Below are 27,903 nucleotides of genomic sequence, written 5' to 3'. Positions count from 1 at the left end.
CGTATTGGAGAAAGGGAAGGACAGAGATGGTCACCAGCAACCACAGGGGGACACGCAGAATCAAACGGTAAATAAGGAGTTTCATAGAGCGAACCGTACCAATACACGCTCGCTCTCCTTCCTTCCCTCAGCCTCTTGAAGAGGTTAAGATTGTACGAAACAACAGTTACAACAACGTTCTGTTGGGTGTGTGACATAGATAGAGGCAGTATGTATAACAACAGCACAAAGAGAAGTCTCTGGACAGAGTACACGGGGTCACGCTTCCGTGCTCCACTGGTGGCAGCTGAGTACAAATCTGAAGCAGATTTTGGTGTTAAGGTGTATATGGTAAGCCCTAGAACAACCACTAAGAAAACAACTTAAAAAACAGTAAAATAAAGTCATTAAAGGAATAAAACTGTTATACTAGGAAATATCCATCAATATGAAAAAAGGCAGTAAAGGAGAAACAGAGCAACAAAAAAGATGTAGAAAATGAAAAGCACAGTGCAGACATAAGTCCAATTATACCAATAATAACACTAAATGGGAATCAACTGAACATTTCAATTAAGAGACAGAGATTGTTAGATTGGATAAAGGAAAACATATATATATGTTTTCTGTACACTGGGTCTCATAGATATACTGTCTACAGAGACCCAGTGCAGATTCAAAAAATACAAATGGATTGAAAGCTAAAGAATGGGAAAAGATACACCATGCAAACAGCAGCCATGAGAGAGACAGAGACACTATATTCACGTCACGAAAAAAAGACTTTAAAACAGAAATGTTACTGGAGATAAAGAGGGACATTTTGTAATAATAAACAGGTCAATTCATAAGGCAGATATAACAATTATAAACCTATATGCTCTTAACAGTGAAGCCCCAAAATGCATGAAATGAACTGACAGAATTGAAGGGAGAAATAGACAATTCAACAATTGTTGACAAAGTCAATACCCCACTTCCAATAGGACAAATAGGCAGAAGATCAACAAGGAAACAGAAGACTTGAACAACGCTTTCAAACTGGATCTAACTGACACCTACAGAACTCTCTCCCCAAACAGGAAAATGCACGTTCCTCTCATGACACGTCTCTAGGGTTGACCACATGGCACATCATAATGCACATTCTTCTCATGACACGTCTCTAGGGTTGACCACATGGCACATCATAAAGTAAACTCCAGCACAGTTAAAGGGACTGAAATAATACAAAGTATGTTGTCTGAGTACAACAGAACTATAGATAAATAATAGAAGGAAATTTGGGAAATTCACAAACGTGGAAATTAAACAATACATCCTAAGTAACCAATGGGTCAAAGAATAAATCACAGGGGAAATTAAAAAAATCTTGAGATGAATGAAAATGAAAGCACAACATGCTAAAATGTATGGGATGCAGCTAACCAGTGCTCAAAGGAAAAATTATAGCTATAAATGCATAAATTAAAAACATATATCTCAAATCAATAATCTAACTTTCCACCTTAAAAACTAGACAGAGAAGAGTAAACTAAACCCAAATCCAGAAGGAGGAAGGAAATACTTAAGATTAGAGCAGAAATAAATGAAACAGAGAATAGAAAAACAACAGAGAAATCAACAAAACCAAAAGTTGTTTCTTTGAAAAGATAAACAAAATTACAATCCTTTAGCTAGTCTGACTAGAAATAAGAGATACTGAATTACCAAACTCAGGAAAAAGAGGGACATCTTATAAAAATAATGACCTTATAAAAATAAAAAAGGATTATAAGTGAATACTATCAACAATTGTACGCCAGCAAGGTTAAGTGAAATGGAAAATTCCTAGAAAAAAACACACACTACCAAAACTGACTCAAGAGGAAATAGAAACTCCTAGTGTGTGTGAAGAGATGTCTCACTGTGGTTTTGATTTGCATTTCCCTGATGGTTGATGAAGTTGAGCATCTTTTCATGTGCCTGTTGGCCATCCAGACATCTTCTTTGGAGAAATGTCTATTCAAATCCTTTGCTAATTTTTAGTGGGGTGTTTTGTGTTTGTATTATTGAGTTATATGAGTTCTTTATATAATTTGGATGCCGCTTCCTCATTAGATATATGATTTGCAAATGTTTTCTCCCATTCTGTGGGTCGTTGTCTTACTTTGCTGTTGACATCATTTGCAACAAAAAAGTTTTTAATGTTAATGTACTACAATTTATTTTTTCTTTTGTCACTTGTACTTTTGGTGTCAAATCTGAGAAACCGTTGCCTAATCCAAGGTGGTGAGGGTTTACACCCATGCTTTCTTCTAAGAGTTTTACACTTAGATCTGGGGTCCATTTTCAGTTAATTTCTGTATGTAGTTTAAGGAGGGGCCCAAATTCACTCCTCTGTGTGTGGGTACCTAGTTGTCCCAACACCGTTGGCTATAATCAGGAAGACAGGTAACATCAGGTGTCAACAAGGACGTGGAGAAATTGGAATCACTGAGATAAAACCAATGAAATTGCGCACCCTGCTGATGAGAATGTGAAATGGTGCTGCCACTTTGGAAAACAGTCTGGCAGTCCCCAACAGCTAAACGTAGAGTCACCGTATGACCCAGCAACTCTGCTCCTGGGTGTATACCCAAGAGAAATGAAAACACGTGCACACAAAAGCTTCTACACAAATGTTCATAGCAGCATTAGTCATAATAGCCAAAAAGTGGAAACAACCCAATGACTACCATTGAACAGATAAATAGAATGTGGAATATTCATGCAATGGAATATTACTCAGTCATAAAAGAGAATGAAGCTCTGACACATGCTACACTATGAATAAACCTTGAAACGTGATGCTGACTGAAAGAAGCCAGTCACAAAGGACCACATACTGTATGATCCCATTTATATGAAATGTCCAGAGCAGGCAAATCTGTAGTGGCAGAAAGTAGATTAGGGGTTGCCAGAGGCTGAGCGCATAAGGTATGAGTGGATGGCGAAGTCTAAGGGGTGTGGGGTTTCTTTGGGATAGTAAAAATGCTCTAAAATTCATTGATGGTTGCACGACTCTGTGATCATACGAAAAGCCTTTGAATTGTAAACTTTAACTGCGTGAACTATACCTCAAGTGTGTTAAAAAATAATGAAGGACAAAACTCAGACTTCATCTTTAGACAGGAACTTACTCTCACTGTAACAAGTGCGCAAAACCCGCTTCTGAACGGGCACAATTTTAAGCCCGTTTCTGAAGTTTTCAGGAGACTTACGTTTTCTCCCACCTGGGGATGTGTGCGTCCCAGCTGGGCCTTCTGTTACGCGGTGTCGTCTTCACCTTGGGCTACGGTGATTCTTCAAAGGTTTGCGGCAGAAATGCCATTTCGAAAGAATGGTCCGGATTTTTCTGTCCCATAAAATCACAGCCATGTTGTTTTAAAGACGTTTATGTTCTGCCTGACAAGGAATGTGATTTTTATTCCATTTCCATCCCCTCTGCGATAGGAATGCCCTTCATGCTTCACTGTTTCCCTCTGTAGGTACAAATCTTCCAGCTGTGTGAACCGCTTCCTGCCCACCTTGGCCTTCTCTGTGGCCTTCTCAGGAAGACTGCCTGATTCTGAGGGTGCCTTAAGGAAGCGTAAAGAGAGATTGCACAACGCTGTTTGCATCTGTAATTAGGTCTGAGTCTGTTTAGAAATTGTGATATTTTAGAAAAGCCCCCTTTCTGAATATTTTTCTGAGACTCAAACAGTGGGGACTTGAGCGCAGCTTGAAAGAGAATGACTCAGGGCAGCTTTCCTGACACCTCCCCCCTTCTTTGCTGGCTGCATCTTGCACCCATCGGCAGAGCAGGGCGAGCAGCCGCTTCCGATGCTGCTGCGGTGTCGATGCTCCAGGCGGCTCCAGGCGAGCAGGTACTTATTAATCCAGTTCTGAGACATAAACAAAACCGTAGCTGAGAGCCTGCCACCGGGCTCAGAGCACCAGTGCACGTTCTGAGCAACGGTACAAAGCTAAACAGACACACGTAAAATGCAAGTCAGGGTGCTCGGGACACAGCGACCCCTCTGCTGAGAAGAGACTCTCGGATAATTTTGGTGTAAACTCTGCGAGGACCGGCCAGGTCCCTCTCCTGAAAGAAGATCCCAGCTCCGCTTCGCAGGAGGAGAGTATAATTCAGTTTACTATCTAAGCACCCAGCAGGGTGCCTGACGCATAGTTTCTTCCTCCGTGGTGGGCCTCGCTTCTGCCTTGTGGGGCTCCAGCTGGACGGAGATGGAAGCAGTGTCGGATACCTGGCGTCAGCCAAGGTCGTGACTCCTAGGAAGATCTGACAAGGGACAACAGCAGACTTGGGTCTGAGTCTATATTTGGTCATTTACTTGCTTGCGACCTTGGGTAATTCACCCAAGCCCTCTGAGCCTCAGATTTCTCAACTGTAAATTGCACATAATACTTACCTTATAGGATGGAAGGGCCAAATACATAATATGCTTGAATAATCGATCGTTCTTTCTCCTCTCATCCCGAAATGGGAGAAGTTAGCTCTCCCAGCCTCTGAGAACCTTAATTTCATGTGGTATTTTCAACAAACTTTTATTGTGCATCTTCCATGGGCCAGGCGTGCACCTATGTTATTTCATTTAATTCCTGTCAAGCCTTCTGAGGGACGATAATGATCCACCGCTTTTTTCCACATAAGGAAAGTGAGTTTTAGAGAAGTCCAATAACTCGACCCAAATCCAGCTGCTGGAGAAGACTGTTTGACCACAAGCCAGGGCCTTCCTCACGTTCACCAGCTTCACGCCGCCTGGCTCGCCAGCCTCGCCTCCCTGGGCAACAACCAGACCACCCGACCCGGGCAGCCTGGTCCTTACCCCGGCCACGCCAGACCGCTCTGCCCACCCGTGCCGGACGCTCCCCCACCCCCGCCAGACCCCGCACCAGACTCAGCACCAGACCCCCCGCCAGACCCCAGGGGCTCAGCAGCAGGTTGCCTGGCCCGGCCTCTGCAGGGCCACCTTCTCCGGGGGAAGGGACGGACCATCGACAGCTGTCCTTCTGTGCGGCCACGGCAACGAGACAGTGAGCATTGGAGGCTGGGAGCCTGGTGGCTGGGGTCGGGCTCTGCTCACGTCTGGTGCCTCCTCCCTGGTGAAGGAGGCAGAGGCGCGGGGCAGGCCTGGAGAGCCGAGGCCCTGCAGAGAAAGGCCAGCGAGGCCGCTGCTGGGGGCTTTCCCACCGCAGGGCGCCAGTGCCCACGCCCCTCCCTCGTCTGACGTGGCCCCTCCTCTGCCCGCCCAGGGTGCCGGCAGGAAGGAGAGGGAGCTGTGTGGAAGCAACACGGACCTTCGAGGTTTCTTCAAGGTCGACTGTGAGGCTGAAGAAGCAGGTTGGGTGGGAACTCACCTGGCCTGTAGTTCTCAGCCTGTCCCTGGATACCGACTCTAACGACAGTCCTTTCCGTCTCGTCTCCATAGATGCTCCTCGACGTTGACACACCATCACTCTGTCCTTGGACAAAGACTCGGCGAGACTCTGGGTCCTCGGGACAAAGCCCGGCCCCTCCCAGCAGGGTTGACCGAAGATCCTTGGAGACAAGAGCAGGTGGACACACGGCGTGGCGCAGGCCTTCTGGGAGGATTCTGGAGACCGCATAGGATCCTCGCAAGTTGCAAGATGGGGATTCAGCCTCAGGTTTTCTGTCCCTAAACCGGCATCTCACACCGTCGCCTCTGGAACAGGCAGCCAGCGTGGCCCTGCAGAGAGCGCGTCGCCGAGCAGTCAGGCACCACTGAGGTGGGGCAGCCTTGTCAGCCAGCAGAACAGACGCTCCCAGCTGGAGCTGAGACCCTCCCAGTCCGTCTCGGGAGGCGAGAGGAGGAGGACCACCGAAAGGCCACACGAGGGCCCGTGGTGCGGCTGGGGTCACAGGTGGGACCCTGTCAGCCAGGTCCCATCTGGCCCCACATCCTGGTCGTAAACGCTCCCCGACTCCAACCAGCCCCTCCCTCTTCTCAACACTCAGGGCTTTAGAAAGGCAGCAGAGATTGTGCAGATGGACTAAACCCACTCTGCACACAGGCTGTGGAGACAGAGTGAGCAGGTGATGGAAACAGAGCCCTCTGTGCACAACCACCTGTTATGGGGCAGATGGAAGGGGCCGGGACCCGGGGAAGATCCCCTCCCGGGAGCAGCTCTCCAGGGTGAGGAGGGGCCCTCTCAGCCTCTTGTTTTCCGTCACATCTGCCTCTGGGACCCTGGTTTCCCAGTGCCACGCTGACCGTGACTCGTCTCCACCGTCCTGCTCTTGGTGACCACAGCAGTGTCAGCAGTCCTGCTGCTCTGGACCCCACGGGGCTGTTGAGAAAGCTCAGGGGCAGGAGGGGCCTGGCGGAGGCACTGTGTGCTCAGAGAGAGGCAGGGGGACGGACGTGGGCCTGGACTGTGCGGCAGGTGCGGGGCAGGCGGGACGGGGACAGACGCTGAGGTGCGTGACCAGGAGGGAAGCTCAGGGGCTTTCAGCCCCCTACACTCTTCCCTCGGAAGCCGTGCGCCCAGCCTGGGAGAGCCGGCAAGGAGTACTCGTGACTCCAACCCTCCAGCCTCCTCCCCGCCACCCATGCTGCAGGGAGGGGAGGAGACAACAGGGAGGGGCTCTGTCCTCGTGGGAAAATACGCATAAAATTTACCATTTCTCAGTGTACGGTTCAGCGGCCTTAAGTACCCTCCACTGTTATATACCGTCAGCCCCCTCCATCTCCAGAACTTTCTCATTAAACATTCACTCCCCAGCACCCCCTTCTACTCCTGTCTCCATGGATGCGACTCCTCTAGGTCCCTCAGATAAGAGGGATCTACAGTATTTGTCCTTTTGTGACCAGCTTATTTCACTTAACATATCTCCTCAAGGTTCCCCTTGTAGCATGTGTCAGAATTTTCTTCCTTTTCAGGGCTGAATCATATTCCATTGTGCAGACAGGCCACATTTTGTCATCCACTCATCCGTCGAAGGACTCTGGGTTCCTTCTTCCAGGGAGGGCACGGAGTGCCGGGCCAGAGTCAGGAGCCCGAACGTGGATACCATGCCCCCCAACTTCTGAGCCCCCCGAGCTCTGATGCTCCCACTGGGAAATGACAGGACTATGGTAAAACAGGCCGACACACTCGGAGTTCTGTACGTTCTTCCAAGGTCCCCCAATCTCCACCCTGGTGATTATGCTTATAGAAACTTACTGAAGAAGGGGAGGAGGTGCAGAGAGAGGAGCGACCTCGCTGGGCGAGCACCAGAAACGCCTGCACCCTTTACACGGGGAAGACCACACCAAAATTTACACGAAGGAAATCTCACTTGGTACTTGTTCCTTGAAAGGAAAAACAAAACCAAAATAATAATACTCACACGCCCCCTATAAAAACCCCGCCAGGTTCCTTGTAGTGTTTGCCTCCTGCCTGTCCTCATTTCTGAAGGAGTCTGCAGGCATCTGCGCAGCCCAGGGTCCGTGTCGGCGGGTCTCACCCCCGCTCCCCCCATCGCGGTCTGTGCGGGTGCTCCAGATCACAGCCCCGCTGCTGTTACAGGCTCTTAACATCAGCCCTGATGTCAGCTCCCCACATTGAACCCAGCAGATATGGGGTTAAAACTAAAACCCACCACCCCCTTTCCTGCTTCTCCAGCTCCACTCATATGTAAATACCTGTTTCCTTAAACTTGGACTCTTTGAGCTTTACAACCAAATGGGAGTTACAAACTGTTAAAAGCCCAGGTGGCCTGGAGCTGGAGGCACACTAAAGTTTAGCTCATCATGTGTCCTTGAGTTTGCCAGGAAAGCCACTGTCTCAAAGTATCAAGGAGCGGAGGCTTCCCACACCTCAAGTCCTCACTCCCGGCGCTCGAACCCGCCTCAAACAAGAAGAGGAGACAACGGTGAAGGACCCCCACCTGCCATCCTCCTTTCTCACCCCCCCCCCCCACCGCCTTGCTGCAAGCAGCCTCTCAAGGCCAAACGCAGGCTGGTGGGAAAACGCCAGCCTGCACAGCTACTTGCGCCCCCTCCCCTACCCAAAACCCCAAATAAAAATCCCTACCCATTCTTCATTGGGGAGCTAGCAATTTTTGAGGTACGAGCCCTTGCTTTGCTCCCTGTGCCTGGCATAGTAAAAACCTTTCCTCTTCCACTCAAGACTCTGTTCTCGTTATTTGGATTGGCGTCGGGTTCAGAGACCGAACTTTCAGTTACACTGTCACAACAGTGTCTCCAGAATCAGCTTGAAGGTTAATGGCTCACACCCGTCAAGGCCGGGGCAGCACTCTCTCCGTGACGCCTGCATCCAGGAGCTGAAGGACTAGCTGGCCAGACACTCATTTCTTTTTTTTGTTCACAGGTTCTAAGTTAGACACTGAGAACGAATGAAAGACAGAAGGCGGGAGGGAGGGAGCCTAGGTCAGTCCTCCTGCCTCTGAAGGAGCCCCACCCGCCCCCAGTGGGTGCAGCTCTTCCATCTCCAGACAACGAATCTGCACACTGGACTTTTAATCGAGGATGATGAAGATAAATGCATTTCTCTGTAGTTCTCTTAAAAATTACACAAGAATTGGCATTTTTATAGGCAATGACTATTTTTATATGATGATGTCCTGGGGGACGAGGAAAGGGGGCTTCGAGGGGCCAGTGGAGTCCCCCAGTCGTGGGTCCCAGGGTGCAGGTCTCCGCCCACAAGCCTTTGCCGAGTTCAAGGCTGCACTTGTTTCTGCGACGCAAAGGTGCAAAGCCGTGTGCTGGCCGGAACGCAGACTTCTCCTCGAGACGGTCTCCTTGTTCCTTAAGGCCTGGATCGGAAGGTCTCTGCTTCTTTAACCTTTTCGAAGCTTCACAACCAGAAAAAACCACCTCGGCTTCCTTGGGGCACACGCTCCGACTGCTCCACTGGACTGGACGCCCCTCAGGGCAGACTCTGACCTGAATTTCGTGCACAGGGAAGGTTTGCAGAATCAAGGCGTGTGGCTGCAGGTGAGCACTTTTTGTTTTTACGAACTGTTAAATTCTGCTGTTACATTATTCTCATCAGTGTCTAATTTTTCCAACTGATCATAAACTGCTCACGTGGAGGCTGTTCTGCTCAACTCTGTAACATCTGCAGTGCCCTACCTAGAGCAGGTCCTCATCCTCCACAAATCTTCCTTGAAAGCAAGAAAATAATTTATGTTAAACCTCACCATAATCCTTACAGTGAGAAAAATCTTTAACATTTTAGAGTTAATTAATAACTTCATTAGTTAATGTTTGCAGATAAAAAAATCTTTGAGATAATTTTTCTCAAAATTGTGATTGATTTCAACCAAAGTCTTGACAACAACTCCTGATTATCAGCACTTGAGGAAAAAATTTAAAAAATGCCAAGGCAGAAAGAAATTTTTAAAAAATTGTCTCTTCTTGCTTAAGGTTAAAAGAAAGTGAAAGATCAAATTGTCCGAGGATTCTTAAAGCTCATCTATTTAAAAATGCATGGAGCTTTATTAATTCAATATGCTTGTTTCCCATCTTTATAAGCATAAATTTATGAACATTGTTTTGGTGCAGAAAGACCACTGGAATAACTAACAAAAGATAAGTATCTGAAATACTGAAGGAATGTATAAATGTGTAAGAACAAACCAAACAACCCAATATAAAAATGGGCACAAGTTACGAACAGGAAACTCTCACAGAGGAAACACGAAGCCCGAGTCCTGACAGGAGGCTCAGTCGTACTCGTCGTTAGAGACGCAACCAAGACAAGAGTGATGTCGTTGACACGACGTTGACGAAACTTGAGACACACCAGTGGTTCTCTGCTGAGGTGACTTTGTCCCCCGGTGACATCCGGCAACGTCTGGAGTCATGTTTGATCGTCACAACCGGGGTGCTACTGGCATTTACTGGGTAGAGGCCAGGGATGCGGCTCAACGTCCACAGCTACAGGACAGACCCCGCAGGGAACTGTCCAGCTCAGAAGTCACGAGTGCTGAGGAAGAAACCCTGAGATGCACTGGGGGCACGTAGACCAACTGGGACTTGCGGATGTTGCTGGTGGGAGTGTGAACTGGTGTGACCAGCGCAGAGGCCGACTTGATACTGTCTCGCAAAGACGAAGGTGCACACACCCTTGTTGTTAGTGGCCTCGAGTCAATTCCGACTCACAGACCCCAGCAGGCTGTCTGCAGGCCCCAGCCTTGGGCTGCACAGCATCCCATATGCCCCGGGGCTGCTCTGAGCCCCTCTCCCAGCCCGCGTCTCAGCCGGTCGGACAGTCCGGAGGTTCGGAGCCCACCAGAGGCCAGGCCGTGTCGGGTCATGACGACTTCGTCCCTGTTCCAGTTTGCCTCCTTTGAAGTAACACAGCAAATGTCCTAGATACACGTGTGTTTTCTTTATCTATAACGTCTTCCTGCTTGTGATCCTGAAAAGCCAAACCCAAGAAACGTGCATTAATGAGATGTTCCCACAGAAAAGGACATTCACTTTCGTCTGATGAGCGTCAGCAACTCCCTTGTCAGCTCCACGTAATTGCCGCTTTCCAGCTTTAGTCCCATTCGGGCTTATGCTTTCAGTCTTTGTTTTCATCTTGTTCGCAGTGAAACGCAACGTGACACAGGCAGGCAGTGGAGGGAGGTGACCCACTGGACAGGCACAGCGAGCGGCCAGCCCCACCCCCGCGTCCGGACAGGAGAACACCACCGACAGCGATGCCGGCTGGATCACAGTTCTCACAGCCGCGTCCTGGCTGTTGGTTCCTTGGGGATAGAACCGGGTTTTCGTCCACTTTGGGTGCAGCTGAGACTGAAGTTGCTCCAATTTGATTTTGACAGAAGCCAGTAAAAACTTAAAACTGTTCACATCTTAAAGTACCAGAAATTTGCTATTTTTCTTAAAAATCCCAGTTTTGTTTCAACCAAGACTTTAAAACAAGTGCTTCCAGGGTCAGTGAGGTTTTGAGGGAGATGTGCAATTGGACGAACGCTGCAGAATAGTTCAGGTTACCTTTTCCGCCGAGCCTGGAATTCCCTGACTTTCTGCCTTTGTGGGAGAACTGACCCCGTCAGGCTCTGCCTGAGCCACGCTCGGCTTCTCATTCCTGGACGCGGCTGACGTTTTCCCGTTCCCCCTGGACACATCCAGGCAGAGGCTGCACACGTTCTCCATCTGTAATTTTATATGTAAACAGACACACTGGCGGAAAATGATGGGCAATGTGTTAGAACCTGACCAAGAGTTCATTTTTCAAATTTCCTTGAATTAATTCTTGTGCAGGAAAGTCTTCAGCGTGGTATAAATTTTTTTGTAATTAATAATGCCGAAAGGAACAATCTTTATCCATTAAAAAATCAGCTGTTTAGGATGCCCCTTAGTGGCTAAACATAAGCACTGTTGACAGAGCACCATTTTCAAAATTAAAAAATAAAAAAGAGAGAGAGAGAGATCCCCAAGGCCCCAGGAGCAATCTTGGAGGAAACTGATGCAAAGCAGTTACACCCACTCACAGTTGTAACTCCAGGCTTTGATTAGCTTGGCGAAAGTTAACAGCCGTACCCCAAGGCATCTCTTAAAGGGCCCCTCTGGTCCCACATCTGCGAGACCTTCTTTCAAAGATTATTCAGATCGCAGTTTAATGATATCATCTGATGTACTGGAGGGGAGAAGGGGGTCCTGTCAGAGCCTGTTGATCTGTGGAGGCTCCTCTTGCCTCCTGGCCGTGGTTCCCTTCTCTCCACGCCTCGTGGAGCATCCTCTTCCCTGGGCCGTCTCGACCATCGTGTCAGAAGGACACACAAAACCTCACCTGCTCCTCCTTCCTTCTCGAGTCCAGGAGAGGGAACGCTTCACTTCTCTCTGTTCCACTGGCCTCAGCACAGCAGCTGTTTGCATGTTTCTTCATCGCTAAATAAGTGAATAATAGATTTACAGCCTCTGTGCTGCTCAGAGCAGAGGAGGACACGTGGCAGTGGCTGCCTCACAGGATCCTATTTAAATGAAAAAGAAGAAACTCATGCAGGTTATTTTACTTCTGGTGAGTGTACACAAGGAGGGGGTGTGTGTGTGCACATGTGTTTATGTGTTTGTATGTATGTGTGTTTTCATGTCTTTGTGTGTCTGCATGTGTGTATGTTTGTGTGTGTTTAGGTATGTGTGTTCATGTGTCGGTGTTATGTGTGTTTGTGTGTGCACGCATTTATGTGTGTTTGCGTGTGTTCGTGTGTTTACATGTGTGCACGTGTGTCTCTGTGTTTGTGTAGGTGTTTGCATGCGTGTATGTTTGTGTGTGTGTGAGCGTATATGTGTTTGAGTGTGCTTTTGTTCATGTGTCTTGTGTGTTATGAGTGTGTGTTTGTGTGTTTGTGTGTGTGTTTATGTGTGTGTTCATGTGTTTTGTGTGTTATGTAGTGTGTGTGTCTGCGTTTTGTGTGTCTGCGTGTGTGTTTGTGTAGATTTTTTAAATCACCACCTGGATGCAGGCCACGTTGTTCGGACGTCCCTGGCAGCCCGTCCAGGTGGCGGGCACCGCGGAGGAGAGGGCGAGTCCCCAGCGAGGAGCGCACTCTGCTAGCTGCGCAGGCTGGCTCGAGTCCATGTTGCTGTGTTCTGCTCTGATTCCTCTTGGTGGGGCAACTGCTGCCAAGAACGTCGATATAAAGAATAGTATGGTCTGGAAAGGACTTATTTTTTAAGTTACAGAAACCACATGAGCACGTCACTGGAACTGGTTCGTTCCGTGTGTTGTAATCGGGTGTCAGTCAGTCTGTCTCACACCTGTGCTCTCCCACGTTAACCTTCACAAAGCACCCACCTCCGTCAGCGCAGGGTCCTCGTCTGCTCAGAGGCCAATTCGACCGGATAAACGTGTTTGCAGACCTGGAAGTCTGCCGGATCAGGTGTTGGGAAATTGAGTACAACTCATGTGTTGCCCCCTCGGCCCTTAGAAGGCAGCACGGCGCAGTTAATGGGAGCGACTCAGGCTGAGGAGCCGGACTGAGGCCGGTTCATCCTGGGGCTAAATCTGAGCACCTAGATCAGACCCACCTGCCGCAGGCCTTCATCGAATCATGCAGTTTCACTGAGCGATGCTGTCGTCAGCGAGAAAATCAGTTGGTTACACAGCCCTCCGTGGCCCCAGGACCCCAATCCTCTCCAAGACCTGGTGGTAGGATTCATGCCTGGCCCAGCTGGGCATCCTGCACCCTCCTCTCATCCACAGCTGGCATCTGTAGCCCACGTCCTACCTGTCATTAATCACCTCGAGTGCCATTCCTATCAGTTCCCTTGTGCGAAAAACAAGGAGGTAATAATAAGCACGAGGCAGATAATGTGCAGAGGAAGAAAAACTTCCATCCACCTTCTTAGGTTCTATCCCTGGGCCTGAGAATTAAACTGGCATAAGACAGATTAGCAGGAGAAGAGCATGCAAATTTATTTAATATTTTTACATGTACATCGAGTCTTCAGAAGGTAAACGAAGACCCAAAGGAGCCCTTAGGTCCCAAAGCTTACACACCTCCTTACATAAGGTCAGAGAACCTGTCCTGCCTCTGCTGCCTCTCGTGCACCTTCAGCTCAGAATGGTCAACACGCCAAAGTGGCGTATTCTCAGTGGCGGGTTCTGCACCCTCAACAGCGAGCTGGTAGACAGGTGCGTTGTGCTCACCAATACGGCTGTTCCTGTCAGGCAGTGCCAGGATGAGGGTGTGGGGCACGCAGGAATTAAAAAGACCCATCTGTTCCCAGCGCCTCTGACGGGGCGGCACTTCAGCCTCATCACAATCCAGCTCTCATCCGGCAGCTCTCAATTCAGGGGGAGGAACAGAAGTGTCACGGAACTGGGGGCTCCCACATTTAGGGGCAGGGCCCTGTGGCCGCGGTCTCCCTCCTTTCAGCTCCCAGAACCCCCTCACTGGCCTGGGACCACTCCCGGTGATTCCCACAGTTGTGAAGCAGCCTTCTCATTGCCCCGTCCTCGTCCCTGCCACACAGGTGTCCACACTGACACCTCGGGGCTCTGACAGAACTCCGCTGGCAGCCTCACCCAGTGCTGTTCACCGTTGGGAAGATGAGCCCCAGCGAGCACACGCTGGGGACACGGGCACTGCCGGCTGGCCCTCTGCGTCTGCAGCTGTGGCACCAGGGTGACACCCCTGTGCCCGCTGTGTTCTCACAACTGTGCGCGAGTCTCCACCGTGCAACGCACACTCGCCTGTTACACACATTCGCCTGTATTTCTCCCTTTAATTGTAGGTAGGGCGGTGTGCTAATTTTTTGAAAACTACATTTACAAGTAGATGGTTATATCTGAGACCGCAACAGGGCACAGGACACCTGACATGACAAGGGGCAGGGAGCTAAGGCCGGAGAGCACCCCAGATCCTGTTCCAGCTGGAGCTGCGCTTCTCCCTGCGAGGCCCCGTCTGCAGACCCACCCCGACAGAGCCCGGCGGCGGCGGCTCCGCTCGCGACGGCCGACCCAGACCACGCGGTCCCGCTGCGCGCCCTCCTCCCGCAGGAGCCGCAACAAACAGCGCGAGGGTCCAGGCGCGTCGTCCTCGTCGCCGGGAAGGTGGCAGCACAGCGACCGCACGAGCGAGTCCCGAGGCGGAAGGGGCTGCGACACCGCGGGCACCTGCGCCCCTGGCCGCCGTCGCAGCGCTTCCCGCGTTATTTTCAGGGACTCTCGGTCCAGACGGCAGAGAAAAGGGAAGAGGAGCCCCGCCTTCTGCTCCCGTGCACGGTAGCGGCCGACTTAGCGCTCACGGCCCGGACTGTAACCGTATCGCCCGTCTGTGTGCATGAGACGCCTGCGTTTAACACGGGCGGCTACACCGCGTGTTAAACTCGCCCCGGCACGGACACACGCATTCAACGTCAGCATCACCGCGCGCCCGGAGCGCCGCGCAGACCCCGAGTGACGGGCTCCGGGTCCCAGAAGCTCCTGGACGTGGGTCCTGCTGCCTCCGCGGAGGAGCCGGAGCCGGAGCCGGCGGGGCTGCGTGGCCCGGACTCCGGGGAAGGAGGACCAGGCCGGAGCTGGGGCGGAGCTCCAGGCCTGGGCCGCGCAGAAGGACGAGCCACGGGGCGCGGAGGCGAAGGCAGACCCCGTGGAAGGGGCCGGCTCCTGGATAAGAAGCCGCTCACAGCAGCTGCCCGTCGGCCCCGGGCCGGACCCAGCGCCACCCTGAGCGGTGACAACAGTCCCTGCTCCTTGGTTCAGAACCTCCCTACAGGAGAGGTCCCTACAGGGCAGAGTTCCCTCCCGCTGACCCCACAGGCCTCCAGTCAAAACGCTGGACCCACCGCCTCGACCCCGAGGGGCATTTTATCACCTATGACCCCCGAGTCATCTGGCTCCCTAGCCAGGAACCAGCAGTGGCTGACTCGGTGGCAGGATGGCGGTGGGGAACTGTGAAGGTCAGGGTTGGTGCAAACCTTCAGCCCGGGGGTCTTTCCCTGTGGCCCTGACCCTAACTAGGACCAGACTCCAGCGTGGTTTACACTGGCTGCTGGTGCTTCATAAAACGTAACTAGGCGCTTATCTGAGCCACCGGCACAGGGGGGCTGCGTTCCTGCCTGCAGGTCCACAGCTGCTGAGACACTTGCCTGACTGGTGATAAATAAATGGCAAGCAATTGGATAGATTGGAGTATATGAGGAAGGCATTTGGTGTAAACCTAATTCGGCCTGACCTTGTTTTTGAAAGCGGCCTGATGTGGCTGTTGAGCATGCCTTGCATATCTGCTTTAAGCATCTGCTGTGTCCCAAAGACAAGAACAAATGGCCTTATGATAAGATGCAACTTCCCCCACATGGCATTTCCTTAAGGATAAGCATCTCTCCCTAGGCTAGGAACTGATTGCTGTGCCCACCTGTGACCACACAGCTTGAGACAGCAGACCTGCCACCCACTGTGTGCATAGCTGTGCTGTGCTGGCTAGGCAATCGCGTGACTCTCGTAAAAGGGACATTCCCATCATATGCGATGGATGCTCTTTGTTCCAGGATGGTATATAACCACTCTGTGCACCCCACTTCTTTGGTGCCCTGGGGAAGGAAGGCCGGGTTAAGCTCCTCCTCAGATCTGGCTCCTAATAAACTTGCCCCAGTTTTCATTTATAGTTTGGTTCTGGATTATTTGCACTGACACTGGTCATGGGCTGCTCTCGTATTTAAATTTCTCCACTGCCTCCAACAGCAGTCACCTCAGTACAAAGTCGAATGGAGAAATGTTTATCATTTAATTAAAGCAGGAGCTGTCATAATTCTTCCTCCAAATGTTTGGCATTAGCTATTCCAAAATGATAGCCACTATCAAAAATTATCATAACTCATTTACTTTTTAGCAGATGCTTAATTAAGACTTTCATGAACTATTACAGAGTTAGCCAGGGGAAGTCTGCGTTCACTCAAATTAATTTTACACTATTACAAGCTAGAATGACTTTGAGAAAAATCGATATGGTGTTTCAAAAGCTGTAATTAAAAGGAGAAAAAATTAGAATTTTTCTCCCTACCTGTAGCAACCTGATGTATTCAGAGTGATCCTCCACACATTTAAAAAGAATTATCATATCAGAGTGACAAGGAAAGTGTGGGAAAAACCTTCAGCTCTCGCAAAGATTAAAATTGAGAAATTTGCCTAAATTGACATTTAATGAAATACAGAATCAAATTTGGTTTCGGAGAGTGCTTCCATCCCAAGATAAGAGCAGCGTCTCAGAGGAAACTAATGTGTGACTCCAAACAGCGGTATCTCACGACGCTCACTTCTCTCGGGTCCACAAGGTGAGGCAGACGGCTGGGTCAGGTCGTCCTCATTTCCACTCCTTCGCTGGGGGTCACCAGGAGACAATTCGGGGCCTGGGCCCCCATCCCAACATTTACACCGTTTATCAAGAAGGAAAGCAGTGACAGGGAACTTGTGGTGTGTGCCATTAACCACACAGGCAATGAATCCACTCAGCAGACTGTCTCCCGAGCAGCTCCAGGAGCATCCACCATGCTGGGTACCCTGGAGGCAACGAGATGCAGCCCCGGGCCTGGTTTCCCAGCATCTGAGTCTCTGAAGTGGAAGCTCAGCCCAATGCAGCAAAGCAGCCCAGCGTCAGCGGGCAGGTGCCCGGAGCCCTCAGCATCTTACCTGGCCATCTCACTGGACCCTTCTCAAGGCCTGTCCGGTGCTGCTATCATCCTGGTTTGTGGGTGGGGAAACAGGGGCAGCCCGTCCACCCTCTGGCGAGATCTAATCTCATCTCCGAGAGTCACTCGAGGTCCTAGGTGCTGACCCCACAGCAGGTGAGTTATTATGAGGATTCTGGTTCACAGCTTTTCCGAGTCATGGGCCCCACCCGCAGAGAAGCCGTCAGGATGCGCCCGTGATTATTTCTCATGATGGTGCACTCGGCGATTCTCAGGCGGATGCTGAGTTCCAGGTCTCCAGAAAATCTAGAATCTGCGATGAGAGGAGAGTCCAAGTGAACCAGTGACGGTGAGCTGACGCTGGGCTGGACGTCTGTGCAAATCGTGTTAACAAAGGGACAGACACGCCAGCCACACTGATGCCTGCGGAGGACTAGACGGAGCAACGACATCCTCCGAGCACGAGGATGAGCTTCCACAGCCGCCAGCATCTTGTGATTCACCAGAAAACACCACGAATTCTACTGGCAGACTGGAACTTGCTCAAAAGAAAGCTTTCCCATAGTTGGAAAAACCTTCAATCCAAACTTCCTCCTGAAATAACGACATAAACAGGATTTATAGCAGAATTTTTAATGTGAAAAAATGGATGAATCACTTATCAAACACTGAACACTTGAACAATTTTCTTGAAATTTAGACCCCTTAAGTAACGTCGCTGAGAAGCAGTCTTTCTGTCTCTGACGCCCAGCTCCATGGTGCCGCTCATCTGCCAGCAGAAGAAATTCTACATTCACAAGACCTCTTCCATCAGTTTTCAATATTTGATAAGGATTTTAGAAAATTTCTGCTGGGCTCTGTTATAAATGCTACCTGGATTTAAAAAGTAATCTACCTGGGGATCATGTGATGGAGGAGAAATTCCCCCTCCTCCCTCTCGAGGGTGAAGGTGTCACTTCTCTGTGGCTCTGGGGCCGCAGGCCCTGCAGTGACCACGGGGACCACCCCTCATGAAAGCACCCTAGATGGAGACGACTTCAGGACAGACGGTAGAGACACGCAGCAGAGACACAAAGGACGAGCTTAAGAGGCTCCCGAGATGCGCGGTGGACTGGGGACCGCGCCCCTCCAGTCTGTGCTCAGAGCGGGCTGTGCAGCTGCCCCCGCCTGCCCTACTGGGACATCTGCGGACGTGACACGCACCTCGCCAGCGCGGCCAGTGTGTCCAGAGGGAATCAGTCCACAAACAACCCTCAGGAAGGAGCACCGTCCACAGCATCATCATTCCATGCTGGAAACCAGGCCCTGAGGGGCGAGTCAAGCTTTGCAAGGCCTCATGCTCGTCAGCAGAATGGCCAAGGACTTCAATTCGGGTCCCTGGTTCCGGACTTCGACTGAGGCAACAGCTGTGCGGCTTCCTGAAGACCTGCGCCCTCGCTGACGACGACGGAGGGAACCGCGGGGGCGTCTGTGTTCGATTTCCCCTGAGACACAAATGAGGTCGCCCTCGCCCCAAACAGCTACAGCTGTAGGACCATTGTGACCAGTCCCCTCGGAGACCGGCGAGCTGCGACCACCGGTGAGCACAGCCGCGGCCCAGCATCTCAGGAGGAGCTGGAACCGGGGTCCGCAGCCCGGCCTGAGCTCCTCGGGGAGGGCCTCCCGGAGCGCGCAGTTCCTTCTCTCGCGCCTCTCCCCGCACCCCCGCCTCTGCCTGCCGCCCCCTGCCCCACCTCCCCCTGTCCCGCGTCTCCCTTCCCTTTCTCTTTCCCCTCCTTAACCTTAGACCTTCTGTCTCTGAATTGACAGTATCGTAGAACGTAGTTTTGTGTGCTGTTTGCTATTCCTGTTCAATGGAAGCTCAATTCTCTCTGATTCTTTGGAAAGCAATGTGATGGATAACATTATGTGTGAACTGGACTGGGCCATGGGGCCCAGATGTGTGGTCAAACATCATTCTGGGTGTTTCTGTGAGGATGTTTTCGGATGAGATTAATACATAAACAGGTGGACTCTCAGTAAAGCAGATTGCTCTCCTGAATGTGGTGGGCCTCATCCAATCAGCTGAAGGCCTGAATAGTGCAAAAAGACTGTCTTCCCTGAGCAAGAGAGAATTCTCCAGCAGACAGCCTTCAGACTTGAGCTGGAACACTGCCTCTCCTGGGTCTTCAACCCGCTGGTCCTCCCTGCAGGCTATGGACTTCCCAGGCCAATTGTGTGAGCCAATTCCTTACAATAAATCTCTTTATATACATATATATATCTCCTATTGTTTCTATTTCTCTGGAGAACCCTAATACAGACAGTTGGATTGAATATAGTACAATATTATTTACAGGGTAAAAACTCAACTCCAGTTATGTCTATTATGTGAATCCTCAACATAGTTTTTCTTCTGCTTAGTGGTCTCAAGCAGAAAAACAATATTCCTGCCGCCAACAAAGTTCTCTATCGATAACTAGATCAACAGGACTCATGAGATGTCATCAGAAATTATCTTCAGTTTATTTCCACTGTCCTCTGAAGCTCTTCTGTGGGGATGTTCGTCAGGCAATTCCATGACTATCTGCTGTCTCTAATATAGAAAGTCCCAGAGCGGCTTTAGGTCACTGTGTCCCTGAAGGTCCTCAGAGAAGCAGACGCAAAGAGGGATCAGAAACACAGAGCTTGCCTGGAGGGCGTATCTGTGAGAGACGAAGAGTGTGTCTGTCTGCGAGGGCTGCTGTGACAAAATGCCACAAGTGGGGGCTTGAACAACAGAAACATATCATCTCAGAGTTCCGGGGCTGGAAGTCTGAAATCAAGCTGTTGCCAGGTTGGTTCCCTATGAAGCCATGAGGAAGAATTTGTTGGATGGCCCTCTTCTAGCTTCTGCTGTTTTGCTGGCAATCCTTGGCTTTCCTTGGCTGTGGATATCCCCCATCTCTGCCTTCATCTTCACATGGCGTCTCCCTGTGTGCATGTCTGTGTCCCCTTTTTATGAAGCCAGTGATTTTGGGTTAGGGACCCACCCTGCTCCAGTACGACCTCATCTCATCTTAACCAATCATGTCTGCAATGACCCTCCTTCCAGTGTCACCGTCTGAGTTCTGGATGTTAGGACTCAGCACATGGATTTCTGGGGGACACACTTCAATGCCTAACAAGGAGGAGAGAATGAGTGAGAGGAGAGCCTCAGGCACATGTGGGTTTAACACCCGTGAGTGGAGAGAGAAGGGAGAGAGGACAGGCAGGAAGCACGCCAGGCACACTGCAGGTGACAGCATGATGTGGACAGGCCCAGGGGACCTGAGCACTGAGCTCGGTAAATAAGGCCTGCACTGGGTGAGTCCTGCTGACGTGCTTGGTCCTCCTGGGAGGTGCTGGGGCAGCATGGTCATGGTGTGAAGCGGCCATGGGCCCAAGGGGCAGCACCGGGGCCGTGGGTCAGCTGTGCTCTTGAAGGAGGTCTGAACGACACACCGCCACAAAGGAAGTGGGAAGGGGAGCATGGGCCACCTCACTGTGAGTGTAAATGTGAAGACGCCAATAAGTAAAGGAGCTACGCAAATCCTGGGTGATGGGCAGGAAAACGAACCCAGACAGGAACGCTCGGATACGGGAACATTGGGAAGCCTGTCAGTGAGAAGCCACATTCCAGCGACCGCTGATGCAGAACAAACTGCCCAACTCAGCGGCTTGCCTGGCTAGGACTTCACGGGTCAGAAGCCTGGGACACGGGCAGTTCTGCTTGGGTCTCCTTCTGACTGGGTCCAGCTTCTTAGATGGTTCACTCTCGTGGCTCAACCCACACACCTGCATCAGTCTCTCGAGCACGGTGGCCTCAGACTTCCAGCACAGCAGCTGGTCTCCCCCAGATGGAGAGACCCAGGAAATCAGGTGGACTTACTAACTTGTCATAAAGTCACCCAACGTCACTTTCATCATGTCCTTTGGTCAAAGAAATTGTCTTCTCAAGGTCCAGGAGAGGGGACAGAGACCCCACCTCTCAATAGGAAGACTGTCAAACAATTTATGACCATTTTTCTTAAGCTACCACAGCACACAGTGGACTAAAGGAGAATAATCAAATTGTGTTCTAAGCAGATGCAGAAAATTCCCTTAATGACATTTAACCCTTGTCTATGATGAAGTCTCAGAAAACAAAGAATAGAAGGAAATTTGCTAACCTGAGAAAGGCAATGTATCAAAACCTATAATAGACATCACACTCGATAGATAAAACTTATATAATTCATACCAAAATCAGAAACAAGACACAGGTACCTGGTATCATTGCTACTGTTTAACATAACACTCAATGTCCTGGCCAAAGGTATAAGACATGAAAATAAAATAATAAGGTTGAAGATTGAAAGAAAGAGATAAACTGTTATTACCCACAGTGGAAAAGCTCATCTACACAGAAACCTCAATAGGATCAATAAGCTTTTAGAATTAATAGGGAATTGAGCAAAGTTGCCAGATCCACGACTGGCTTACAAAAATCAGAATCATTGCTCTACCTCATCAATAATCAACTAGAAAGTATCATAGTAAATAAATAAGTGTATTCAAATGCTCTAATGGTGAAATATTACGGTAATAAAATAAAAAGCAAAATATATAGTAAATAAGTAAATAATCATTTACGATAGAATAAAAACATAAGCTCTAGGCTATCCCTTTACATTCTGTACCATTTTACACTCAGCTACGATCTGCATACAGCCCCACATTCCACATCTTGACACGGAATCTCGCCTCGTCGGGCTGCTCTGTTTCCTTCACTCCGTGTCCTCAGTGCTCAGAACAGTGAGAGGCGCTCAGTGAGTGTGTGTTAAAGGAATGAATGTCTACTCAATGAGGAGTCAGGAATTGACCTAAGGAAGGATGCACCAGACTTTTATGAAGAAGCATTTTTAACTCTATTGAAGGACAGAGACGAAGATGTGGACAAATGGGGAGACAAGCTTTTGGACGTGCAATGGTAAGGATGTCAATCCTGAGTGAATGCATTCTTTCTTTTTTTTTTTTTTTAAAGATCAGCATCTGAGCCAACGTCTGTTGTCAATCTTCTTTTTTCCTTCTTCTTCTTCTTTCTTCCTCTTCCTCCTCTTCTTCTTCTTCTCCCCAAAGCCCCCAGTACATGGTTGTGTATTCTAGTTGTAGATCTTTCTAGTTCTGCTATGTGGGATGCTGCCTCATTGTGGCTTGACAAGCGGTGCTAGGTCCGCACCCAGGATCTGAACCAGTGAAACCCTGGGCCACGGAAGCGGAGCGCACGAACTTAACCACTCGGCCATGGGGCCGGCCCCTCAAATGCATTCTTTGCAATGCAAACAAAAATTCCAGCTGGAATTTTAGGTAAGCTGAAAAATATAATTTGAAATCTATATGAAAAACAAAAATACACGAACAGCAAAGTCGATTTTAAAATGTACAGCAAATGGGGACTCCCTGCCTGTGATGAGACATATGACAGAACCGCACTGACAGAGCCATATGGTTTGCTGTAGGGCCACAGATGGAGTCACAGAACGAAGGAGGATGTGGAGACAGACCTGGAGTCACAGGGGGACTGGATATGTAGTGAACACGACTGACCACAACCGAGAGAGAAAGGACAGATTCTTTCAAAGGTTGAGGTTGAGAAACTTGCTCATTAAATGGAGAAAAAAATGGAGTCGGATCCTTAATTTTGTTGTATCCAGTGTGGACATCACCTGGATTAAACCCTCAAACGTGAGAGGTAAAATTACAAAGCTCACGGAAGAAAGTGCAGCTGTTTGAGACCCAGGAACAGGAGAGGGATTCTCACCAAACTCCAGGAGCACACATCACCAGGTGAAGGACCGGTGGACGGTCCCTGAACACACAGTGAGCAGACAGCCGGGATTCCGGAGGAGGCTTCTCACCACGTCTGAGGCTGACGTGGAGCTGCACGCAGAGCATTCAAGGACTTCAGGTCAACGAGAGAAGAAGGGAATCCTACAGAAAATGAGGAGCCGACGCGCAGCCAGTCCTGGAGGGGGCCTCAGGGAAGCAGACCTGCGGACACTTCCGGAGACTCACTAGTGAGCAAGAAACGCCAGGTAAACTGGAAGCACTTTACGCTATCGGAACGGCAAAAGGAAAAACAGCAAGGTGGGTGTGTAAGTGGGGCCAGTGCGTCAGGTGGTGACTGAGCTGGCCACTGCGGCTGGCGCTCTGGACAGCGTCTGGCCAGCCGGGAGGGGACGCAGCCTGCTCTTAGGTGGAAATTCACTCTCGCAGTGGTGCTTACGAGGCGTCCGCGGTGCTGCGGCCACTGGGGGAGAACTTGTGAGGGGACGTGGGCCTCCGTCTTCCTCAGGTTGGCCTGGAGGCGGCCTGGACCCAGGGGAGGGGCTGGGGCAGCGGGGTCAGCAGAGGCCTCGTCCTTTCCTGCTCTCCCGTGGCCGTCTCACCTGCCTTGTCTGCAGGCTGTAGCCGGTTTCTAGGCCAGTCAGGGCGGTGCAGCCGCTGGGAGGAGGGACGGACGGTGGGAACACACCCCTGGCCTGGAAGGCACACCCTCCGCGTCCCCTAAGAATCTCGTAGGTGAGATGCAGTTACGCGGCCACCCCCAGCAGCAAGTCACAGCTGAGATCCGTTCCTGAGAGAAGGAGGGGACAGGTGCGCGCACGGTGTCTCCTGCCACGGGGGCGGACAGCAGGATGTGGTCAGCGCAGAGATGGCAGCCATCAGATAAGGGGTCAGACGGAGTCGGGCCCACAACTAGATGAACACAAGCAGGACGTGCACATCTCAAAGCCCGGCTCCTGGGAAAAACGAGAGGAGCCGAGCGAGCACTGTTGCACAATGCTACTGACGCAGACAAGACACAGCTGCACAAGCGGGGCGCCCGTCGAGGTCGGGGTGCAGACACGTGGGCATGTGGGGACCCAGGAAAGCGGGCAGCACAGAGGTGGGAGTACTGTGGGGCAGGCGCGTCCTGTCCTGGTGCGGCTGAGCGTCACAGGGGGATGGCCCGGCCCACCCGAACTGCAGCTGCAGCCTTGGAACAGCCGCGAGGGCGCAGGAAGCTCCAGGTTCTGAAAGCGCTGGAAAGGCGGCTCCTCAAGCAAATGAAAAAGTTATTTTGTCTTTGATGCTGGGAGAAAACTTCACATCAGAGATGAAAATGGGAACGAGGGAGGGAGCCTGACGATCGCGGCCGAGAGTCCTTTCATGCGGGAAACCGCGACCCTCCCAGACAGCGCTGCCCGCCACGGTTCTGCGTAACGTCCTCCTGCCATCGTCTCTGTGAGTGTTTGGTGGGTCAGCCCACTGGCATGTTCAGGACGGTGCCAGCACTTAAAGCTCAGAGGGACAACGCCACCTTCAATCAAATGCTCTTCCTGGAAGCCAGATTCTCGCGTGGCCGCACGCCACCACGGAGACTCTGGCCTGAGTGTCCCCGTAGACAGGAAGTGTGTTACCGACCTGGTGAACTTAGACCTGGGGTTTAGGCTAAACATGCTTCACTCCTGTCCACCAGATCCAGTGGGGTTGGAGGACGGGCGTCTGCTCTCCAGGGCTCTGCTCAGAGTAAAGATTTAGCTAAACAACGTGTGGACCCCACGCCATCTCCGTGCTTCACCCTGAGAAGAGAGCGGAGGTTGTGAAAATGAAACATAGTCACGCAAAATGGCTGTTATGTCTAGCGTGTGGCAAACTGCCTTCTCGGCCAGGAACGAGGTCTTCTTTACCCCGCGCTGCCCTCAAGGCCAAGAACAGAGAACATCTAAACAGGCCCCTGCCCGTCTGTGGGACGTTCTCTGACCCGCCTCAGAAGGTAAGTCAGCCCCTCTCTGCCACAGGGGCCAGTGCTGGTTCCTTTGGGTCCTCCCCTAAGAAGACGGGTTCCAGTTAGCAAGCGCCCCTCCTGGAAGAGGCACCAGAGAAGACGGATCCACAGCACTGAGGACCATCCACACTGGGCTGCTCGCCCAGAGCGTGTGGACAGGCAGCTCTGGGTTCCCAAGATAACAGAGATCATCTATTGAAGTGTGGGAGACGGGCAGCAGGGAGGCTGGCAAATAGGCGGTGACAAACCAGGACTTCAAGCCACCACAGCAAGCTGGAGTCCATGCAGAAGACATTCCCAGGGATTCATGGGAGAAAGCGGACACCCGTGTGGGAGAGTGTGGACATCTGCGTGGGAGAGCATGGACACCCAGGTGGGAGAGCGTAGACACCGGCGTGGGAGAGCGTAGACACCCATGTGGGAGAGTGTGGACATCTGCGTGGGAGAGCATGGACACCCAGGTGGGAGAGTGTGGACATCTGCATGGGAGAGCATGGACACCCAGGTGGGAGAGCGTAGACACCGGCGTGGGAGAGCGTAGACACCCATGTGGGAGGCAGGGTCACGTGTCCACCATGCGGTTGGGACCATCTTGGGCCGCTGACCCTGGGAGGTGGGCACCTGCTCTCAGGACTTGCCAGGCTTGTCCTGCACGCACAGGACACGTCCACAGGAGCACGCGGGACTCCGCTGTGTTGTTCAGAAGACTGAGGAGCTTAGGAAGCTCACGATCTGACGGACAGTGGCTTTCGTGCATTTGCCCTTCCTACTGGGAGCACGTGGGGCTGAGTTCTGCGAGTCACGTGTACACTGGGGCAAGCCGGCCTGTGGTCCTGTTTCTTGTGCTCTCTTCCGAGGTGGGTATTTCCAGTCTGGCTTCACGATGAGGAAGCTGAAGCTCAGCGAGCCGGAGCCAATTCCTGTCGGCGTGAATCCAGGTGGGCCTGGCTCCGTGGTCCGTGTCTGTCTACACCTTCCCGCTCCAGATCTCACTGACGCCTTGTGATGAGAGGATACATCGAGGAAACGTTTGTTTTTCCTGCCTTGGGGACTGACCTCTGACTCTGGGTGTGACTGTCTGATGACGAAACGCGGCAGCTCCAGGCACTGTCGGCTTTGTATGTCCATTTCCATCACTTTCCTCTGCAGGACCCTGTCACGTCCTAAACTAACTATGGGGCGGGTGTGGGGAGCAGGTCCTCTGAGGCGAGGCCCCTCAGCAACATCCGTCAGGCGGCTGGTCCCAGATCTCTGCTCCAGGCCAGCCCAGCACCAACAGGGCATCTGTCAGGCAGCCCAGCACAGCCAAGGATTTCCAGGCGCAGAAGCTGGGCGTCTCCCGCCTCCACCCTGCAAACAGAGTGGGTACTGTGCTCTCCAGACAACAGGGAGGAGAGACGGCGAGCACAGGTGTGAACTCAGACCACGCTGCCACTTATGGGCCGAACCCTCCTGTCCTTGAGCCTCCTCTGGGCCGTGCCGTCTGCAAAATGGAGTCACAGAACCACCGATGCTTTACAAGTGCATGGAAGGATGCAGCATTTCTTAAGGGTTGGTTATTACTGTGGACTGAACTGTGTCCCCTCTGATTCATAGGTTGAGGCTGGAACCCCCAGTGTGACTGTGGACATGGGCCTGGCGGGAGGTGATGAAGGTTAAATGAGGTCGTAGGGTGGGCCCTGACCCCAGAGGACTGGTGTCCACATGGGAAGAGGAGGAGACACCAGAGGGCACCTGGTGTGAGGACACAGCCAGAGGAGTCCCCACCAGGAACCGGATCTGCCGGCCTCTTCATGTGGGACGCCCGGCCTCCAGAACCGTGAGGAAACTGTCTGCGGGGTTTGCTGCGGGAGCCCCTGCCGGCTAACATCGGAGCATCACCTAGGAGCTGATGCACCGCCCAGCGGACACCGACGGGCTACTGTGTCCCTGGTGCCGACAGAGTGAGGCTCGCCCGCCAGGCCACCTGCCCAGCCGCCCTCTGTGAAACGTGCTGCTGAGCACAGGCTCGGGCGGCACAGCACGTGGCGTATGCAGAGCTGGGGGCTACTCGATCAAGCAGGAGGAGGGGTCGAAATCGCAGAAGGAAACTTTAAATATGCTTATTCGTGATGAAAAGATCCCGAATTAAAGCACTGGCTTGTATTATCCAAGGAGACAGTGGAACTTCCTTCAGTATGATTTAGAAACAGAGCGAGGATCCATCTCTAGGGTGGTTTAAAAACAGCTGAAAGATGGCGTGAAGTAATTTTAGCCAAATAAAGTATCAGATTATTTGTGCATCTAAAACCTTGGGGTTCTGGTCTCGCCTGGGTTCAGTGGTTTTAAAAAACACGTTGCTCAAAAGCTGTAGCTCCCTGGTTTATTCTTTTCAGTGTCTGATTCAGTACAAAATTGATATTTTGATTAAGTTGAATTAGACACAGTGAATCAGCGAGGGTTATTTTGGGCTTAAATTCATGCTTTGGTTCAGCTCAAGTTGCTAGTCTAGCGGAAGGAAGGAAACGACTTGATTTATTTATTTTTTATTGAGTGCCTCTGTGTGCCAGGAACTGTGCTGGGTTTTATAGGGGTGAAGCTGCCCCAAACCTGCCTGCTGCTATGAGTCACATCGGGTGGGTGCATGTGGGGAAGAGTGAGGACGATTCTGAAAAATACATTCAATTCTAAAATCGATTTTAAAAATCATTCATGTGCTTCTTGGAGAAACGGCTGATCTCGGCTCTGGCGCACGGGTCTGGGAGGCATGGAGGACCCAGAGAGAAAGGACGCACTCAGAGATCAACGGGGCTGTTAACAGGGCCTGGACCCAGCTTGCAGGGGCCCCGCTAGACACAGAAAAATCCACAAGCTCATAATGGGGAGAGAGAGACACAGACAGAGACACAGAGAGACACACAGTGACAGAGAGACACAGAGAGAGACACACAGAGACAGAGACACAGAGAGAGAAACACAGAAAAAGACACACATAGACAGACA

The 27,903-nt window shown here is 51.2% G+C and overlaps 1 protein-coding gene across 11 annotated transcripts in view; it reads right to left on the bottom strand.

Moving 5' to 3' along the window:
• The window catches only part of ERICH1 (glutamate rich 1), a 144,416-nt gene that overhangs the window by 27,090 nt on the left and 89,423 nt on the right, over nt 1-27,903 (bottom strand). Inside the window, exon 7 of one of the 11 annotated variants that reach the window (XR_011534263.1) lies at nt 16,607-17,705. The exons of 8 other annotated variants lie outside the window; for them this stretch is intronic. The gene's annotated coding sequence lies outside the window, so the exon portion shown is untranslated. Of the gene's footprint in view, nt 1-16,606; nt 17,706-22,111; nt 24,716-27,903 lie in introns of those variants that run through there. 2 more of the 11 variants (XR_011534265.1, XR_011534264.1) reach the window with 2 other exon arrangements.

This window comes from Equus przewalskii, chromosome 28 (genome assembly GCF_037783145.1).
Source record: "Equus przewalskii isolate Varuska chromosome 28, EquPr2, whole genome shotgun sequence".
Taxonomy (NCBI): Eukaryota; Metazoa; Chordata; class Mammalia; order Perissodactyla; family Equidae; genus Equus; species Equus przewalskii.
This window is presented reverse-complemented; position numbering and strand designations above follow the sequence as displayed.